The following is a 12,090-nucleotide window of genomic DNA, read 5'->3' on the forward strand; positions in this document are numbered from 1 at the left end:
GAATACCCAAGTAAGGGCAGAATGGTCTGTGAGTACTTCAAAGTTTCTTCCCTCCAGGTACTGTCTCCACTTTTCTACAGCCCACACCACGGCTAAACACTCCTTCTCAGCTGTAGAATATGATTTCTCAGCTCCATGAACCAGTCTCGAAGCATAAGCGATGACATGCTCCAATCCATCAACCTCCTGTGTCAGAACAGCTCCTAATCCTATATCACTAGCATCCGTTTGTACTTTAAAATCTTTTGTGAAATCAGGTGGCATTAGAACTGGTGCTTGTTGAAGGGCACTTTTAAGATCATCAAAAGCTTTTTGACATTCAACTGTCCAATCCCACACTGCATCCTTCCCTTTTAACGCGTACAAAGGTGCTGCTCGCTCAGAAAAATGAGGAATGAAGCGGTGGTACCAACTTGCAAGGCCTACAAATCTCTGTACTTCCTTGACGTTCTTGGGTACCGGGAAATCACGGACCGCTTCAATTTTTGAGGATTCAGTACGGACTCCTTCTCCAGAAATAACATGTCCTAGGTAAGTGATGGTCTTTTGCAACATAGAACACTTCTTGAGATTGAGAGTTAATCCTGAAGCTTCCAGCTTTGCAAAGAGTTGCTTGAGATGTTGGAAGTGATCTTGAATGCTCCCGGAATAGATCACAATGTCATCAAGATAAACAAAACAGAACTTCCCCAAGTAATCTCTCAGAACGTTGTTCATTAGCCTTTGAAATGTTGCAGCGGCGTTTTTGAGACCAAAAGGAAGACGAACAAATTCAAATTGATTGTTTCTGGTGACAAAAGCAGTCTTTTTAATACTGTCTTCATCCATTCCTACTTGCCAGTAACCAGATTTAAGGTCCAATGTGCTGAATATGGTCGCTCCATACAAGGATTCTAGGATATCTTGAATCTGTGGCATTGGAAATCCATCAAGAGGAGTCTTTGCATTTAACCCCCGGTAGTCAACACAAAAGCGAGTGCTACCATCCTTCTTTGGCACTAAGACTACTGGTGCAGCCCAAGGAGAAACAGATGGCCTTATGATGCCTTTGTTCAACAGATTCTCTACCTCTTCATCTATGAACTTTTGTTTGGTAACGGAAACGGGGTAAGCTTTCTTACGCACAGGAATCTCGTCAGTCGTATGAATTCGATGGTGAATCAAAGTAGTCTGTCCCAAATTATCTGTGCATACTGTCGGCCAATCAAGCATTAGACCTTCTAACTGCCGCTTCTGCGCTTTAGAAGCGTCAGCTCGATTCACTACTTCTTTTACAGCCGTTAGTGTAGTGGAAGTCGTTGGCACTAAAGGTAGTGCAAGGTGCAGACTGATCATTGGCAAGGGTGAAGAAGTGTTGAAGGAGTAGATTGTGTCACTGTCTTCAGGTAATGTATAAGTGGAATTTCCAAAATCAAGACGGATACCGGAAGTCATCAGGAACTCAAGCCCCAGTACAACTGAGAACGCCAGATCACTGTCTCTCATTACATAAGCCCTTAGCGGATAGTCATGACCATGGACTGTAGCCTGCCAAGCTATCTTCCCCAAGGCTGTCTGTACATGACCATTTGCGAGTGAAAATGACTGTCCCCTACTTGACTGCATAACTTCATTGGGTGACAATTGCTGCCAACAGGATTCTTGTACTATTGAATAAGTGCTTCCGGTGTCTAGAATTGCTTGATATTGATGGCCTTTTATGGTTATGGGTAAAGTTAATGTAGACATCGGCCTTCCATCATGTTCTGAAAAGACTGCAATATGCGGGTTAAATGGTCGTCCTTTTGAGTTCCTATTGGCTTCAGCAGACTTAGGGGAGTTTTCTTGATGCCTTTGCCTCCAGAAAGCTCTCTCTGCCGCAATATCTCTCTCTATGAGTGTTCCTACCCGTACTAGCTCATCCACTGTAGTTGCAGTACCTCGTAAAATACTAGCTATTTTTGGATTACAGTTCCGAAGTGTTGCTTGAAGGATTTCACGTTCTGTCATCGCTGGTTTCAACCTCAAACATAGCGCTCGGTACTGGTATGCAAATGTCCGGATGCTCTCATCAACTCCTTGTTTCCGTTCTCTTATTCTTCTCTCCACTTCAACCTCGTGATCTTCAGATAAAAAGGATTGAAGAAAAGCAGACTTAAACTGTGCCCAAGTTTTTACTTTCTTCTTTTCTGCCAACCACCAGTCTTTAGCTGTGTATGTTAATACAGAAGGAAGCATGGATAATATTTCCACATCATTCAAAGGTTGCATCGCTAGATACTCATCACATCGCTCCAGATACGTAATGGGATCCTCTCCATCCAAACTTCCGAACTTTGGAAATTCTAATTTGACAGGGGTCTGACAGTGCATCGGTCTGAAGGAACTATGGGTTACTCGAGTGTGGTTAAAATTTGGGGTAGAAGTGGCTCCCTCAGAAGACTGAATCAAAGATCTCAACTGGCTATCTCTCCGTTTCAGGCAATCCATAGTTGCTTTTTCCAAATCCTGGACCTTAGCTTCCAATGTGACTTTTACTCGCCCGCATCCAGCCTCCAGTTTAGCAGATAAAGAGTCTTCTAACTGCTGTATCTCTGTATGATGATCTTGATGCAAATTTGAAATATGTTGCAACTGATTTTCAATGGCAGTCATGCGATTACTTTGCACATCTAACTGGTATTGTATATCTTTAAAGTGTATATTAGAGGATCCTTCCCAACCCTCCATTTTACATTCAATTTTATGCATTCTTGCGGCCAAACAGTCATCATCTTCGTTGGGAGGAGGAGGAGGAGGCAACAAAGAATCATATTCTTGTTCTAGATCTTCCTGTTCATTTTCCAGATACAAATTACTAAGAGAATGAATAAGGTCTCTGACAGGCTCACGACGTGTAGTGAAAGGTGCTGAAGAATAGTCTGGACTTAAAGGATCATTTCCCCCTGTCTCTCTTTGTGAGAAAGCCATTTTGCAACTAACAACCTCTTTAAGTAATCTTAATTCTAAAGACACAAAGTAAATGAAATGTAAAGATACCTCAAACTATGGTCACAATAAAACACTTGTGTAGAATGGCTCATTGCAAATAGAATGTATGTCTCTCTTCAAGATTCAACAAAACGTTGCTTCCTGTCCCTGTTCGGGCGCCATATTTTATGTAACATCTACTTTTAAGAAAGCTTTCTAAGAAAGATTGCTACATAATAAAGTGAGGGACCAGAGACTTCACATTTCAATGAGCCATGTGTATTATACCATAAATCAGCATTCAGGCAGTAACCATACAAAATACACGAGGCATTCATTTACAAGACAATAGGGCTAATTCAGCTCTTCCCAATAATGCTTTTGGTAGCCAAGAGTTCAGTCTTTAGAGTCCCACAAGTAACAAGAAACTGTACTTAAGCGCAGAGTGGAAGAGTTCACAATGGTCTGAATCCAAGTGTCCAAGCAGCGGTTGATACTAGGACAAACTGTAGTTCAAGGCACAAACAGCAGATGCCAAAGGTGTGATTGTAGACAATTAATTCCATATTGGTCAAGGGTTTAGTTATAGATGAGTTGCTGCCTCATGCCTGCACGATGAACCCTCTGCATCAAACAAACAAACAAACTGAGTGCCACCATAACACATTTACATCTCATTTGCTGACACATCACCTAACATTACACATACAAACAAAGTACAAACTGAACACTTACGTTTGAGCATAGGAACCACAGGTTCCTCAAATCAGGGAAAAACATGACCACACTAGTAGGGAAGCTTCTCCATGTGCTTAACACATCCTTCCTTCCTTACTCTACTTCTTCTACCATTTTATGCTACTAGGAACCTTCCTTACTAGAGTACCCCCTAGTGGTAGAACGGAGTATTACACAGTACAGAGAGCTAATAAGACAAATGTAACTGCAAGCTGTTACAATGTTCTTTTGCCGAGAAATACACGATTACACAATTAAACGAATAAATTAAAGAATCGTTTGATATCGCAGTTATCAAATCATCACATAAAACGTGTTGGAAAAGTTTGACCAGGAACTAATGGCTGCGTTCTCTTTTATTAACCGTGCAAGGATTTAAATAAACATATTTCTGAGTTAAAAAGTCATACAAAATAACTTTAAATCTTAATAATTGTACTTACCGAGAATGTTACACAAAGAAAAACTCCCGTCCCGTCTTCACATTTGAACTGGTGTCAGCAACTGACGACGAGACGATGCGAAAATCACCAATTTTGTAATCCACCAATCAGCGCATTAGTTCTCTTGTTGCCATGCAGAACTGCTTGCGTGGCAAATAGCATCAGAAGAAGATCAGGGGTGTATTCCAGAAAGCAGGTTATGTGACTTACCCGGGTAAGTTTAGGAGTAAGTAAGCGGATAACCTCTGCTTTCGGTTCCAAAAACGAGAGTAACTTTCGGGTTATGTAAGTAACCATAGCAACTGACTCTCTGAGGATAACCTGCTCCGGAGTAGGTTATGTTGCAGGGTTAGATTGTTTCAGAGAGGTTTCCGAGCATGGCGCGCCCTTTTGATGAGGATCCTGTGGACGTAGAGGCACAGATTATACGGGTTTTTTTTCGCTGTGAGAGGGTGATAAGACCACGTATCGATGTCTTTTCATATCCTGACGAACATTTGCATGAGCGCTATCGTTTTTCTAGGGAGTCGTTAATTTATTTAACAAACCTACTAAAACCACACATCGCAAACGTGACAAACCACGGGTCAGCGATTAGCGCCGAACATATTCTTTGTATTGCTTTGCGCTTTTTTGGTACGGGGAGTTTTCTCTACAATGTGGGCGATGCAGAGCATGTGGGAAAGGCAACAGTGTGTAGGGCCGTTCGTACAGTATGCATGGCACTGAAACGGTTTCTACACACTTTTGTACAGTTCCCTGGCCACAAACCTGTGCCCGTTATTAAAGAAGAATTCCACAGGGTGGCAGGTACACTCTCAGAAAGTCTGTCATTTACTTCAATAAAATGACATTTCTTAATAGGTTTATTTTGACTGGACACGCACGTAAAAGGTTACACAGACTTCTTAAACTTGTAATTAACCTTTATTTCAGGGTTCCCAAACGTGATTGGGTGCATTGATGGCACCCACATTCCTATTAAAGCTATCTATCAATGAGGGAGACTATGTTAATAGGAAGTCTGTGCATAGCATCAATGTGCAGGTAATAGCTATATTTTTTTGTTACTTAATATTGGGGTTACCAATAATAAACGTATTGTTCTCCACAGGTAATATATGATGCAACCCACCTCATCACTAATGTTGAGGCAAAATGGCCTAGTTCTGTACATGATGCCAGAATATTTAGAGAGTCATCTCTGTGCAACAAATTTGATCAGGGTACGTTTTGTTAGACAAATGCTTGTAGTCTTTATTACATTTACAAAACACCTCAAACATTACAGGACACTTCTATGGTTACTTGCTGGGGGACAGAGGATACCATTGCCTCCCCTATATGATGACACCCTACCCTGATCCTGAGCCCGGACCACAGACACGCTTCAACCGGTCTCTCAGCCGAACACGGGCCAAGGTGGAGATGACCAACCCGATCTCACGACCAAGTCGTACGAATTCGACGAATGATTAAAAAGTGGCTAATTCGTAACAATTCATACGACCTCACTCGTACGAATTAATATGATTTTGCTAAATCGTACATATTTTACGAATTGGCCAATTCGTATGAATTCGTACGAATGACCTACCCCTTACCCCGCCCCTAAACTTAACCATCACGTGGGTTTAGACAAATCGTACGAATTAGTACGAGTAAGGTCGTACGAATTAGTACGAATTAGCCACTTTTTAATCATGCGTCGAATTCGTACGAATTGGTCGTGAGATAGTGTTGAGATGACAATAGGCATTCTGAAGGCGAGGTTTCAGTGTCTGCGTGGGCTCAGGGTCACTCCAAATAGTGCATGTGACATCACAGTCGCTTGTGTGGTACTTCACAACATTGCCACAATAAGAGGAGAGAGGCATCCCCCCTGTCCTGATGAAGATGACCTAGAACAACACCCAATGAATCTAGCAGACCACAGAGATGGCAGAATGCTCAGAGACATGATTTGTCAAAATCACTTTATTTAATTTCTTTTATTTCTCCAGATCCTGAAATAAAGAGACATGACAGATTTGTATTAAAGGGTTAGTTCACCCAAAAATGAAAATTATGTCAGTATTTACTCACCCTCATGTTGTTCCAACCCCGTAAGACCTTCGTTCATCTTCGGAACACAAATTAGGATATTTAAGATATTAAGATCGCTCCTGCATACAGTCCATAGGCTTCTTGAGGGACTGGCTCTTGCTGTCCTCGAAAAGTCATTAAAGACATCGTTAAAATAGTCCAAGTGACTACAGGGGCTCAATCTTAAGTTTATCAAACGACGAGAACACTTTTGTGCGCAAAAAAACAACAAAAATAGCGACTTTATTTCAACTATTCGTTCATTTCTCCCTCTGCGCGAGTCAGGTTACTAGTTTAATAGCTTAAGCTTCTGTTATTGTACGTCACACGCATCACACACACATGACCAGCGTCGGCCAATAGTGAGCCTACGTGTGACGTAGCTCTACGCAATCACATTACGTTAACTGACTTACAGGCTCATGGAGAAGGAAGTGAATAGTTGAAATAAAGTCTTTATTTTTGTTGTTTTTTTGCGCACAAAAGTGTTCTCGTCGTTTGATAAACTTAAGATTGAGCCCCTGTAGTCACTTGGACTATTTTAACGATGTCTTTAATGACTTTTCGGGGACAGCAAGAGCCAGTCCCTCAAGAAGCCTATGGACTGTATGCAGGAGCGATCTTAATATCTTAAATATCTTAATTTGTGTTCCGAAGATGAACGAAGGTCTTACGGGGTTGGAACAACATGAGGGTGAGTAAATACTGACAGAATTTTCATTTTTGGGTGAACTAACCCTTTAATTGCTTTATACACACATGAAAAAAATCACATATGATTCTCACCTTAAGGCGATGCTCCAGTAATTTGATTTCAAGTTTGGCCTTTTTAATGGCCAGCCTTTTCTCCTCTTGCTGAAGCTGTATAAGGTCCATGTCACTTTTTTTTAATTTGCCTTAATAGATGGACCTTATACAGCTCCTTTGCAGACAACTAGGAAGGCAAAGTAAATAAGATGGTTAAAAAAGAAAATCAGCCATAGTAACATTATGTGATATGGACAACCAGGGACAAGTTCTTACACTGCTAAGATTAGATGTAGAGGTAGATGGACCCTCATCTGCATTTACATCCCCAGCTAAATTCTGTCACGGGAAAAATTACACATTTTTCACTCCATCTAAAAAGCTATGCATTGTCCAATATATGCATCATACCTCTGTGGGTCTCCCAGCACTTTCTAATTAAGTCACAGCAGATGTGGTCTCTTCATCATCATCCTAAAGTGGAAATATGCAAGGTTACTTTGTCTGGCAGACATAGTGAAAGATCTAAAAGCAACTGGTTCTTAAAATGCATCACTAACAAATGTGACAGACTGTGTGGTTTCAGGAGGATCCAATAATACAATGCGTCCATCAGCAACTGCAAGAAAAAAAAGACACTCAATGTGTAAATGACTAAAGTATGACAGACACTGAATAAAGGCATTAGGAACATGCAAGAATAAAAACAGATTTCTGGCATATGCTGTAAAAGAGAATATGTATCCATAATGCACAAGTGAAGCAATGACTGCATTTGGGAAGCATTTAGCCTTCTTTCTAATGACAAGAGTTAAGGATTGTTTTGTCCAAACATATGATTAAATAATCATAAGTACTATGGTATACCTACATTGTACCAAGTCACTTGAGTTGTTGTGGGAGGAAGCAAAGTCTGACGATGTGCCCTCTGGAATACCATCGACCACAGGGCGACCTTTATTAAGAGAAAGAGCCAATTCCTCCGATGGAGTGAGAGGAGGTGGAGGTGGACCCCCGCCAGTTAGACGGGCCTCAGCCTTCTTTCTATTAGCTATATAGAAAGAATACTGTAAAAGTAACTTTAGACATTGATCTTAAAACAATTAAAATAAAAGATTACCTTTTTGAAGAATGTTTTGTGTTTCATTTTGACTTGGGAAAGGGTTCTTTTGGCTCCAGAAGGATTACACCTTATAAAACAAGAGCCCTAAATATTTCATGACAATACTGTACATTGTACTGTATTCTTAAGAAACTGATGTAAAGAAAAGTACACGCTTGTCGAGTCATGCCACATGCTCAAAAAGACAATTGTTCAACTTTGCAAATGAACAAAAGAAAGGAGAGCATATTTAAAATGTAAAAAAAATAAAAACTTACACATTTACTCTGTCAGTTATTTTTTGCCTAGCCAATTGTCTTTCCTTTGCATATGCAGCTGTGTTGCTTTTTTCATGATAATGGGCTTGAACTCCTCATAAGCCAACATTAAAACTTCTAATTCACCTTCAGAGAAGTACGCGGCACGTGACTTTTCACCCTTCGTTTCCATGGTGACTACTGAATTCGGTGATCCATTGAAAATGCCTTTATATGTTCGCCGGGCGCGCGCATTAACTCGAGGTTATTAGCAGTAGGTTGATTAAACTAACTCGACATAGGTGTTTTGGAACCGACATACCCAGAGTAAGCAGGTTTTGGGTTAATCAACCCAAAGTTTAGGGTTAATCTGATGGTTAATTAACCCAGCTTTCTGTAATACAGAAAGAGACGTTTAAACCTTTGAAATGAATTTGATTTAACGTTCAACATAATGTGTCGTCGCTGTATTTCTGTTATTTTATATATATTTTTTATTGAGACTTGGTTGGTGGCTGATGTGAGGAATTCTTTCTTGCATTTTGGCACGTGGCATATGTGCACGTGAAATGTATGAAAATTGTGCAACCCCCAGTATTACAAAAGCACTTGAATATGGGTATTAAAGTTTATTTGTCAAGTTTAAAGTATCAGTTTTTTTTTAAATAAACATCGGTTTATTTCCATTACGATCAATAATTGTAAAATGAAAGCCATTTGTTTTCAAGTAAAATAAGAATGACACCTGAAGAAAGCATGAATGAATGTATCATAATTTCACAGTTAAGACATTTTTGAAAATTACCTTTTGTAAGGTTTAATCATTATTTTGAGTTCACAGCACTTGAAATCTTAAGTTTTCGTATTTTGAAGGTAAATAAGTTATTTGAACTTATATTTTTGAGTGACAGGGCCAAAATGCAAAATTTTAAGTAATGTTTAGTCAAGTACACTTGATTGTTTAAGTAAAGACAACATTAGGGTTTACAGATATTTCTACTGATCAGCAACAAAAATCACCAAATCAAGCAGAACACAGAGAAATCTGACATTATCTGTGAGTAAAGAGAGAAACTCCTGATATCTTTGACCGAACAATGTTCATAAGGTGGGGTTTTGGAACAATTATGGTATATAAATTATATTTATATCCACCCTCTGCATCACTCTATCACTCCACCTTCTGCATTACTCCATCCTCTGCATCACTCCATCCTCCAATCCATCAGTTCTCTCCTGAAGTCGAGCTGATGTTGATACTTGTCCTCTGTTCTCCGACAGACTCTACCCCTCCTCTCCAGTGTTTGTATGTCAATTCTCAGAAAATAAATAGTGTATTCTTCGGAAACTGGAGATTTAGAGACTCCATGTCTAACACACACACAAAATGGAGCAACTTAATTCACGGATATGACGAGACACACACGGGTCAGTGACACGTGCGCAACTTACAGCGAAAACCATCCCGTTAGATGTCACAATGCTGGCATTGTTAACATTAACAATTGACGTGATCTTTAATCTTTAGATTTAATCAACAAGATTTACTGTAATGCTTTTTTTGTGCAATTCAATTCATTTCAAAGTGGATGTTACTTGTTCAGAGGACATTTTCTGGTGAAAGTTCTTATGTTGCTCATACTTCCAAAAAGTAGAATCTCAAACTGTGATAGCGAATGTCAGTATCCACACCGGTGGATCAAAACATTGTGTTCATCTGCGCTGAGGCACAACCCATGTAAAGCTGATCATTACGCCAATAACTGCAATGGCAGATTTCAAAGAGAGATGGCGAAAAGGAGGAAAAACTACTGCAGCTTTAAATAAAACATTTACGTAAGTGTATCTTTAAAACTAAACGAAAATTAGACATGTTGCCTTGGCAATAAATTGAAATAAGTTGAATTTGAATCAGTAATATATATATATTTTTTTTGCAAATAAATAAGAACAAAGTAAAACTGAAATAAATTATTGCTATTTGTTTATTTATTTATTTTAAAAAAAGAAAGACAAAAGCACATTACGAAATGACTAAAAATGAAACTAAAATTAGCATGAAATCTAATATAGGAATAAAAGCGAATGACACATGAAACTACAGAGTCAGATAATTTCTGATTATATATGAAATCTGCTCATACTCACAACACCATAACTTAGTATTTATCAAATTTATTTTCTCCTCTACAAATGAAGACAGTAGTTTAAAACTCTCATACAGACAGGAGAGAAAATGTACAGCGTTTTCCTTGTGAAAGCTCATTTAAATAAAAAAGTAAAAAAGCAGATTTAAATTTACACAAATCATCCTTCCTTCACAGATAACCGAAGCATGCTAGAGCAGTGCATGATGGGAAAGTTTCTGACATATAAATCATCATCCTAAGATGAATTGAGATACACATGAAAAGAAGCCATGAAGATCAGACGAAGATCAAACAAGAAAAAATACCTTCGATCAGAAGATAAACAAATTCACAGAAAGAAAATGTACATCGCACCTCACGCTGTTCCCTTTACTTAGTGAACAACTTAGTTTAACACAGAGAGAGAGAGAGAGAGAGAGAGAGAGAGAGAGAGAGAGAGAGAGAGAGAGAGAGAGATTAACCATTGGACTGCTGGTGGATCGAAAAACGAACTCTCCCTGCACCTGTCAATCAAACTCATTCACGAATAAATCATTTTGATTGGTAAACAGATCCATGTTGGATTTTCAAGTCTTTCCAACAATAACTTCTGTGAAATGAATCATGATCTCAGCAGCAGCACAGGCTGAAATATTACAGGTATTACTGGATCATGGTAGTGGTTAGGAGCAAAAGCAGAAGCACGTCTGCAAATGAAAACAAGGCAGAAGATTCTGTATTATCGTAAAATCTGATATTATTGACATCAACTACTACAAGCTTTGTCATCAGGTTTAGAGTCAGAAACAACGAGAATGGACAGAATATTCAGCAAAGGTCCTGAAAAAGTCACCATGAGAGAACATACATATTGACACAAGTGACTGTGACGGATTATTTCTCATACTCAAATATTTATATCACACACCTCTAGAAGAAGCACATTATTTTTTAAATAATCTTAATAAAAATCTGTAAAAAAAAAAAAAAAAAAAAAAACACGTATAAAAAGACAGCAGGTGATGCACTGCATACAGGAACTCAAACAAGAAGGAGAAGAAAAGCGGGAACGTTGAGTCTGACGCGGGAACGTTGAGTCTGGCGGGGCAACGTTGCGTCTGATGTGGGAACGTCGAGTCTGACGCGGGAACGTCGAGTCTGGCGGGGGAACGGCGAGTCTCATGCGGGGAACATCGAGTCTGATGCGGGAATGATGAGTCTGACGCGGGAACGTCGAGTCTGGCGCGGGAATGACGAGTCTGATGTGGTAACATCGAGTCTGATGCGGGAATGATGAGTCTGACGCGGGGAACGTCAAGTCTGTCGCGGGACTGACGAGTCTGATGTGGGAATGACAAGTCTGGCGCTGGAACATCGAGTCTGCCGCGGGAATGACGAGTCTGATGTGGGAACATCGAGTCTGAGGCGGAAATGACGAGTCTGACTCGGGACCGACGAGTCTGACGCGGGAACGTCTAGTCTAACGCGGGAACGTCGAGTCTGACGCAGGAACGTCGAGTCTGACGCGGGAACGTCGAGTCTGACGCAGGAAACATCGAGTCTGATGCAGGAATGACGAGTCTGATGTGGGAACTTCGAGTCTGATGCGGGAATGACGAGTCTGATGCAGGAACGCCGAG

General features: G+C 40.0%; 1 pseudogene; it reads right to left on the reverse strand.

Moving 5' to 3' along the window:
* Positions 1-6,121: 6,121 nt before the first annotated feature.
* Positions 6,122-11,865, reverse strand: LOC148970970 (uncharacterized; annotated as a pseudogene).
* Positions 11,866-12,090: the final 225 nt, after the last annotated feature.

The sequence above is a fragment of the Pimephales promelas genome, chromosome 18, assembly GCF_988280905.1.
Source record: "Pimephales promelas chromosome 18, fPimPro1.hap1.1, whole genome shotgun sequence".
In the NCBI taxonomy this organism is placed as follows: domain Eukaryota; kingdom Metazoa; phylum Chordata; class Actinopteri; order Cypriniformes; family Leuciscidae; genus Pimephales; species Pimephales promelas.